The 9,245-nt window shown below is 42.6% G+C and overlaps 1 pseudogene; it reads left to right on the forward strand.

The window, feature by feature from the left end:
• Nucleotides 1-6,131: 6,131 nt before the first annotated feature.
• Nucleotides 6,132-7,153, forward strand: LOC135272956 (ferritin heavy chain-like; annotated as a pseudogene).
• Nucleotides 7,154-9,245: the final 2,092 nt, after the last annotated feature.

Genomic DNA, 9,245 nt, shown 5'->3' on the forward strand with positions numbered 1-9,245 from the left:
CCATTGCTCCCCGCGCCGAGCTCTGTGTCGCCGCTGTAGCCTTGGCGGTTGAGGGTGGGCGGGGGGAGCTGCGCGGGGTGGCGCGCCTCTGTTTTGTCTCCTCCTCTGCCCGTGGAGCGGCTCTGGCTGCTGGGGAGGCCCCGGCTCCCTCCGGACGCCCTGCCAACGGCGGCGGCTGCGGCTAGTCCGCGGCCCTGCTGAGAGGGGAAGGGACTCCGCGGTCTTCCTGGGCGACGCAGAGAGCAGGTAAGAGCGCGGGCAGCCGAGGCTGGTGAGAGGGAGCGCGGAGGGCGCGGCGATAAAGCCTAGCTGTCCCGAGTGCCGCCGCCTCCCTCCGCGCCCCCGCCCCGCGCTGGTGTTATTTGCTTCGGGGTTTGCAGAGGGGTTTTCGGCGGCTGTGGCGGTGACACCGGCCGGGCGCTAGGGGAAAGGGACTGAGTGTCCCCGGGCAACGGTCGCGGAGCGGGACTTGGAGAAAGGGGAAGGCGCGCTGCGCGCCTGCTCGCGGGGAGCGCGGGGCGCGGGGCAGGGCTGAGGGTAGAGGTTATGGACCCTGGCGGGGGTGATGGGCCGAGCGCAGCTGGTCACCTCTTCCGAGAAGCGGACTGAACTGACCCGCCTCATGCCGCGGGGAGGCCAGGGCGGGGGTCCGACTCCGGAGGAAGCGCTTCCTGGGAGGGTCTATGTAGGGCGGGAGTCTGCGGCCGGGGCCGGGGCTTAGCGGCGAGTTCGGGGCGGGACCTGGGAGGCTCCGGCCGCCCCGGGTGGCGGGGTGGGGGCTGGACACCAGTTTCCTTCCCTGTCTTGCCTGATCGCGGCTGCTTACCTTTCCTTCCCGGCGCTGCTCGCTTGCACGACAGGTTGTACTTGCCGTTCTTTTATTCTCCCTCTCCACGCCGTCACCCTGCTGCCACCTCTCCCTATTCCCAGAGGGTAGGGAGGTTTGGCTCGGATCGGAATCTGTTTCTTAAACAAAACAAAAACTGGCTTGCAACACGCACGTCCAGTGACCGCGTTCTGGATCCTGGCGAAGCTGGCCCTCGGGACCGCAAGACGGGATGGTCTAAGGGCTCGGGAGGAGGACGGGGAGGGCTCTGCCAGGGCTGGATGCTGTCTGTACCCCAGCAGCTTTGCGAGCAGGGCAGCCGAACCCTCTCTCTTGCTCCGTTTGGGCATTTTTATTCTATGTTAATAAAGGACCGAAAAAATATTCCGTAACACCAAGAATAATCCAGATTGCACAGTTTCTAATCTTTTTCCTCTGCCAGCATCCTGGATGGGCTCTTTCTAGGAGCCAGATTCGCTGCAGAATAACCTTTAAGTTCTTAGTACTTAATTAAATGAGGAAGAGGGGCACATGTCATTGTAAAACTGTTAAAAATTCCCCACTTTCTTATGTTCATGAACATTTACTTCAGCTTACTGGTTTAAGTTTTAATCCGGTGATGAGACAACAGTAATCGTGTGTTTGATAATCAGATTTGCTTTCCTTTTTATCTGTGATTCTCTATCCAGAAGTAAATTATGCACTTTATTTAGTGCCAGAATCACAGAAGTGTGTATGCTTTACTAAGAAAGGATGGATATTTGTATTTCAGAGTTTCTTCAAAAGGTAGAATGACTTATATAAGACTGGAAACCATTAAATTACATTTAAGGAAATTTAAGAATAATAAAACTATAGAGCATAACAGTTTACAGAGGACATTCATGTAAATATTATTGAGACAATATCTAGGAAACACATTAAATAGAAAATTGAAATATCCTGGACATTTGAAATTTGAATATTTATGTCAACCTATTTTTAAGTTAATGATTTAACTCATTGGATTAATCATTGCCCCTCATTTGAGACATAAATACTCATTTACAAAATAATCAGCTTGAGTATGGTTGGAAAGAATTTGTAACTTTGGGTTTTTTTTTGTTGTTGTTGTTCTCTTTCATTCTGCACTTATTGGTAAGTATTTGCAAACTTTGGGATTTTTCTATCCTAAGTAAACAGGATAGAAAATAGTACCTGTGGCCTGTAGGGTCTGCTAATGTTGATGGCTTTACTTGCTCTTGTTGTATACCATTTTTGGAGGGGATAACAGCTTCACTGTGATATAATTCACATACTGTTCAGTTTGGTTTAAAGTGTACAATTTGGTGGGTTTATTAATTTATTTTTAAAATTACTCCATTTTGCAGATGACCCACTCTGGTTTTTAGTACAATTGTCCATCGGTATCTGTTGGGGGAATGATTCTAGGACCTTCCTCAGATACCAGAATCTATAGATGTTCAGGTCTCTAAAATAAAATGGCATAGTTGGGTGCAGTGGCTTGTGCCTGTAATCCCAGTTACTTGGGAGGCTGAGGTGGGAGGATCTCTTGAGGCCAGAGTTAAGACACCAGCCTGGGTGACAGAGCAAAATCCTGTCTCTTAGCAGTCACTCTTCATTTTCCCTCTGCACTCCCAGTCCTATGCAACCACTGATCGACTTTCTGTCTTTATAGATTTGGCTATTCCAGACATTTTATGTAAGTGAAACCGTATGTGGTCTTTTGTGACTAGCTTCTTTCACTTAGCATAGTGCTTTCAAAGTATGTTGATGTTGTAATACGTGTCAATACTTCTTTTTTTTTTTAATTTAATCTATTTTATTTTTTATAGAGATGGGATTTCACCATGTTGCCCAGGCTAGTCTCAAACTCCTGGGCCCAAATAATCCTCCTGCTTTGGCCTCCCAAAGTGCTGAGATTCCAGGCGTGAGCCACTGCACCCGATCCTTTTCAATTAAAATTTTTTTCGTAGTCACTTCTTTTTATTGCTGAGTAATATTCTGTTTATTGGATATATTACATTTTATTTATCTGTGCATCAGTTGATGGACATTAAGTTTCCATTTTTTTTGACTACTTTAATGCTGCTAGGAATGTTTCTGTTTTGTGTTGACATGTTGTCATTTCTTTGGGTATGTACACTTTTTAAGAAATTAGCTTTTGGCTGGGCGCAGTGGCTCATCCCTGTAATCCCAGCCCTTTGGGAGGCTGAGATGGTCAGATCACCTGAAGTCAGGAGTTTGAAACCAGCCTGGCCAACATGGTGAAACCCATCTCTACTAAAAATACAAAAAAATTAGCCATGTTTGGTGGTGGGCACCTGTAATCCCAGCTACTCGGGAGGTTGAGGCAGGAGAATTGCTTAAACCCAGGAGGCGGAGGTTGCAGTGAGCTATTTTGCCACTGGACTCCAGCCTGGGTGACAGCAAGACTCCATCTCAAAAAAAAAAAAAAAAAGGAAAAAGAAATTAGCTTTTGACTTAACTGATACCAAAAAATTTATTTGAGTCTATAATTCAATAATTTTTAATAAATATATAGAATGATGAAACTGTCACCTTGAACTAGTTTTAGAACACTTCCATTGCCTCCAAAATTCCCTTAGCCTGTTTGCAGATAACCCTTATTCCCAGCTTCAGCCTCAGGCAATCACTGATTTGTTTTGTCTTCATATGTTTGCTTTATCTGGATATTTTGTGTAAATGGAGTCATACAATGTGTAGTCTTTGTATCTGGCTTCTTTCACTTAACATAATATTTTTGGGATTCATTCATATTGTAGTGCATATCAGTTTTTTGTTCCTTTATATTTTAAAATAGTATTTCTTTGTATGGGTATATGATAATCCCCTCCACCCTTATCTGTGCAGGATACATTCCAAGACCTCCAGTGGATGCCTGAAATCTCAGGTGGTATTGAACACTATATTTTTTTCTTTTTCTTATTTTATTTGTTTTTATTTTTTAGAAAACCTCAAGGCCAAGGGTTAAAGTGGCCTGAACCAGCTGAACACTATATTTTTTTCTATATGTGCATACCTATGATAAAGTTTAATTTGTTAAACAGGCGTAATAAGAGATTAAAAGCAATAATACAATAGAATAGTTAAAACAATATGCAAATATCTTACCAATAAGTGCAGAGGAGTTAAAACAAAACAAAACAATATGTTATTCACAGTTTCGTGGATAGACAATTTCTTCTTAGCAATAGGTGGTAGCAAACTCAGCATATATATATATATATTTTTTTGCTAGTAGAAAGATTTTTTTTTTTTTTGCTAGTGGATATTAGCAAACTCAGCATAAAGTTTTTTTTTTCCTTATTAAATTGAGAACTTTCACTTTTTCACTTGAAGTATTTTGCAGCTTCTCTTTGGCATATCCAAATTGTCATTCTCATTAATCTTGAGCTTTTGAGCCATTATTAAGTAAAATAAGGGTTACTTGAACACCAGCACTATGGTACCAGTTGATCTGATAACTGAGATGGCCACTAAGTGACTAACAAGCAGGTAGTGTAGACAGTGTGAATACGGTGGATAAAGGGATGATTCATCTCTGAGACAGAGTGACATGGTGTGAGCTTTCATCATGCTACTCAGAATGGCACTCATTGTAAAACATAGATTGTTTCTTCTGAAATTTTCCATTTAACATTTTCAGACCATGTTTGACTGTGGGTGACTGAAACTGGAAAGTAGAGCTGTAGGTAAGGGGGGATTACTGTAACACACTTTAACTATTGACCAGTATATAGGTATTTTGATTATTTTCGGTTTTTGACTATTTTGAAAAGTACTCCTTAAACATTTGAGTACAAGTCTTTATGCGGACATATGGTTTTGTTTCTCTTGGTTAGATATCTAGGAGTAGAATTACAGCATCGTATGTTTAGCTTTTTAGGACCCTGCCAAACTGTTTCCCAAAGTGGCTATAACATGTTATATTCCTAACAGCAATGTATGAGAGTTCCAGTTTTCTTCACATCTTTGCCAACACTTATTATTGTTTGTCTTTTTTTATTATAGCTGTTCTAATGGATATGGATTTGTTTGTTTGTTTGTTTTTGAGTCACTCTGTCACCCAGGCTGGAGTACAGTGGCGCAATCTCAGCTCACTGCAACCTCTGCCTCCTAGGTTCAAGTAATTCTCATGCCTCAGCCTTCCAAGTAGCTGGGATTACAGGTGTGCATAACCATGTCCAGCTGAGTTTTTGTATTTTTAGTAGAGATGGGGTTTCACCGTGTTGCCCAGGCTGGTCTCCAACTCCTGAGCTCAGTCAGTCCTCCCGCCTTGGCCTCCCAAAGTGCTAGGATTACAGGCATGAGCCACTGTGCCTGGCCTGAATTTGTTAATTCATTGTTTTTTTTTTCTTCTTTATTTTTCTCTGTATGCTGTTTAGTGGAGTCATTGTGATTTTAATTTTAATTTTCCTTATGACTCATAGTGTTGCATCTCTTCATAGATCTTTTTTTCTTAACCCATTTATGCCTGAAGTTGCACATTTTTTGTGTATGACAAATCAGACCTTGGTGATGACCTTGAGCAGTAGGATATTAATAACTTCCACAAGCTTAGCATTCCAATAATGGAACACTTGGCATGAATGGGCTAAAGACAGGGTCTTGCTCTGTTATCCAGGCTGGAGTGCAGTGGTGTGACCAGAGCTCACTGTAGGCTTGACCTCACTGGCTCAAGTCGTCCCCCTACCTCAGCCTCCTGAGTAGCTGGGAATGGGGAATGCAGGTGCATACCACCATGCCTGGTTAATTTTTTATTTTTATATTTTGTAGAGATGGGGGTCTTACTCAAGAGTTGTCCAGGCTGCTCTTGAACTCCTGGGCTCAAGTGATCCTTCCCAGTTGGCCTACCAAAGTGCTGGGATTAAAAGCCTGTGCCACCACTTCTGACTCATCCTTTTTGATGACATATCTATTCAGATCTTTTGCTCCTTTTAAAATTGGGTCATTTGGGCTGGATGTGGTGGCTCATGCCTGTAATCCCAGCACTTTGGGAGGCCAAGGCAGGTGGATCGCCTGAGGTCAGGAGTTCGAGACCAGCCTGATCAATAATGGATAAACCTCATCTCTACTAAAAATACAAAAATAAGCTGGGCGTGGTGGTGCATGCCTGTAATCCCAGCTACTCAGGAGGCTGAGGCAGGAGAATCACTTGCACCCTGGAGGCGGAAGTTGCAGTGAGCTGAGATTGCGCCACTGCACTCCAGCCTGGGCGACAGAGCAAGGCTTTGTCTCCAAAAAAATAAAATAACATAGAATAGAATAGGATGAAATAGAATAGAATAGCAAGGCTTTGTCTCAAAAAAATAAAATAACATAGAATAGAACAGAACAGAATAAAATAGTTGTTTCATTTATTGAGTTGTAAGAGGTTTTTTAAAAAATATATATTCTGAACCTAAAGTGCAATGGAATATATGTATAAAAATGCATAGACACGTTCTTCGCCAAGACTCACCATGGTTTCCTGCTTCAACAGTGCTTGGACGGAACCCGGCTCTCGTCACCCACCCCGGCCGGCTGCCCACAGCCAGCCCTCCCTCACCTCCACACTGCACCCTCAGACCATCCCAATGCCCCCGCGACCTCTCCAGCGCTGCGCAGCCACCGCCGCCTCTCCTCAGCTGCCGCTGTGACGACCACATCTCCGTCACAGGTGCGCCAGAACTACCAGGATTCAGAGGCCGCCATCAACCACCTGTCCATGTCTTACTACTTTGACCGCAATGATGTGGCTTTGAAGGACTTTGCCAAGTACTTTCTTCACCAATCTCATGAGGAGAGGGAACATGCCGAGAAACTGATGAAACTGCAGAACCAACGAGGTGGCCACATCTTCCTTCAGGATATCAAGAAAACAGACCATGATGACTGAGAGAGCGGGCTGAATGCGATGGAGTGTGCATTACATTTGGAAAAAAAAGTGAATCAGTCACTACTAGAACTGCACAAACTGGCCACTGACAAAATTGACCCCCATTTGTGTGACTTCATTGAGACACATTACCTGAATAAGCAGGTGATATCCATCAAAGAATTCGATGAACACATGACCAAATTGTGCAAGATGGGAGCGCCCCAGTCTGGCTTTGCAGAATGTCTCTTTGACAAGCACACTCTGGGAGACTGTGATAATGAAAGCTAAGCCTTAGGCTAATTTCCCCATCGCCACGGGTGACTTCCCTGGTCACCAAGGCAGAGCATGCATATTGGGGTTTCCTTTACCTTTTCTATAAGTTGTACCAAAACATCCACTTAAGTTATTTGTACCATTCCTTCAAATAAAGAAATTTGGTACCCAAAAAAGGAAAAAATGCATAAATATATATAATAAAAAAAGCTTTTTCACAAATTCAAAAAAAATGTATTCTGGATGTAAGTTCCTTATTATAATAGATATATCATCTGTAAATATTTCTTCACAGTCTGTTGCTGGTCTTTTTATTTCTTAAAACACTGGTAATTGAGATCTTTTAAAGTGCATTAGTTAATTTTTTTTTAAAGATTAGTCAATGCAGTAGTGAGAAGGGGGAAAAATTTTGATGAAGTGTAGTTTCTGAATTTTTTCTTTTATAGATCATGCTTTTGTTGTCTTATTGAAGAACTTTCTGCCTAATCCAAGATCTTGAGATTTTTCAGTTTTCTAGAAGTTTTATAGTTTTAGCTCTAACAGATTTTATCATCTATTTTAAATTAATTTCTGTGTATGGTGAGAAATAAGATTCTAAATTCATCTTTTAAATACAGATTGTTCAGTCAACCTAAATAAAAGACAAGAAAGTCCCTCTGGGGGAAAATAAACAATTTAGGAATGGGCATTATAATGGAAATATGCATACCAAAGTAAACTATGTGCATATTCAGGAATGTAAAGGAAGACATACATTTTTAAAGGAAAAGTGAGCAGGATTACAGCAGTGTTTTAAATCAGTTATCTTTGGCTATAAAGATCAGTGACAAGAGTGGTGCCAGTCTGAGGTTGGACATCAAGTTACTTGGCAGATGTCCTTGCAGAAGTATTTTTTTGTATAAGGTTGTGATTGCCTTTGTGCAAGATTGTGGCCTTTATTTATTTTTTGTGTGTGATAGTTTTTTTTGTTTCTGTTGTTTTTTTTTTAGATGGAGTCTCACTCTGTTGCCAGGTTGGAGTACAGTGGGGCAATCTTAGCTTACTGCAACCTCTGCCTCCCGGGTTCAAGCGATTCTCCTGCCTCAGCCTCCCACAGAGCTGGAACTACAGGCCTTTGCCACCACGCCCAGCTAATTTTTTTATTTTCAGTAGAAATGGGGTTTCATTCACCATGTTGGCCAGGCTGGTCTCGAACTCCTGACCTCACATGGTCTGCCTGCCTTGGCCTCTGTAAGTGCTGGGATTACAGGCATGAGCCACCAGGCCTGGGCAATAGATGTGTGTGTGTGTGTGTGTGTGTTTTTTAAATCAGGTATTCATGTATGAGAAACCTCCTTTCATGGCCTTCCCTGTCTCCATTTGTCAGGGCTTTTAGCACAAATGACTCAATTTTAATTCTAACAACTTTCACTTTTTCCCCTTTTGATCAACATCTTTCTTTGGGCCCAGGCATGGTGACTCATGCCTGTAATCCTAGCACTTTGGGAAGCAGAGGCTAGAGCATTGCTTGAGCCCAGGAGTTTGAGACCTGCCTGGGCAACATGGCAAGACCCTGTCTCTAAAAAAAAAAAAAAACAAAAAGGAGTTTTCTTTGAAAGCATCACTGACCAATCATCTTGTAGTTAGGTTTTACTTATCTTTACATGCCGGAATGGACCTGTTCTGGGTTGTTGCTATGGTCTCATGTTGGAGGGAATGCTTGGCAAACTAGGAGTCAGTGTCAGGACCCTTTCAGTCACATTTGAGCAACAAGAAAAGTTTGGAGGCAGTGATTCTCAGGCTAAGTCTGTTGGGAATCCATTATTAAGATGAGTTTTTATCTGTTCCCTAAATGTTGGCTATCATCTCAAGGTGTAGGGCCAGCCCAACATAATTCTGTTGGGAGTAGTACTTCTACAGAAATGTAACAAATAACATGTACAAAGTTTAAAAAGAAAATACTAAGCAAGATTAATAGTAATATGGTAATACCAGTTTACATTATGGTTTTCAGCTGTGAAGCTAGACCTAAAGGCAATCAGTTGAATAAACCAAATGACCCTGGAATACTATATCAGACCTGTTGTAACCATGTGTTCTGTTTTCTTATTTTCTATATGAGTCTCAACTTTCTCAAAGGAATTTATCCAGGTAAGCCAGGCGCGGTGGCTCACTCCTGTAATCCCAGCACTTTGGGAGGCTGAGGCAGGCAGATCACCTGAGGTCAGGAGTTAAGTGACCAGCCTGACCAATATGGTGAAACCCTGTCTTTAAAAAAAAAAA

Source organism: Aotus nancymaae, unplaced genomic scaffold (assembly GCF_030222135.1).
Source record: "Aotus nancymaae isolate 86718 unplaced genomic scaffold, 86718_ANA_hifiasm-v0.15.2.pri h1tg000156l, whole genome shotgun sequence".
In the NCBI taxonomy this organism is placed as follows: Eukaryota; Metazoa; Chordata; class Mammalia; order Primates; family Aotidae; genus Aotus; species Aotus nancymaae.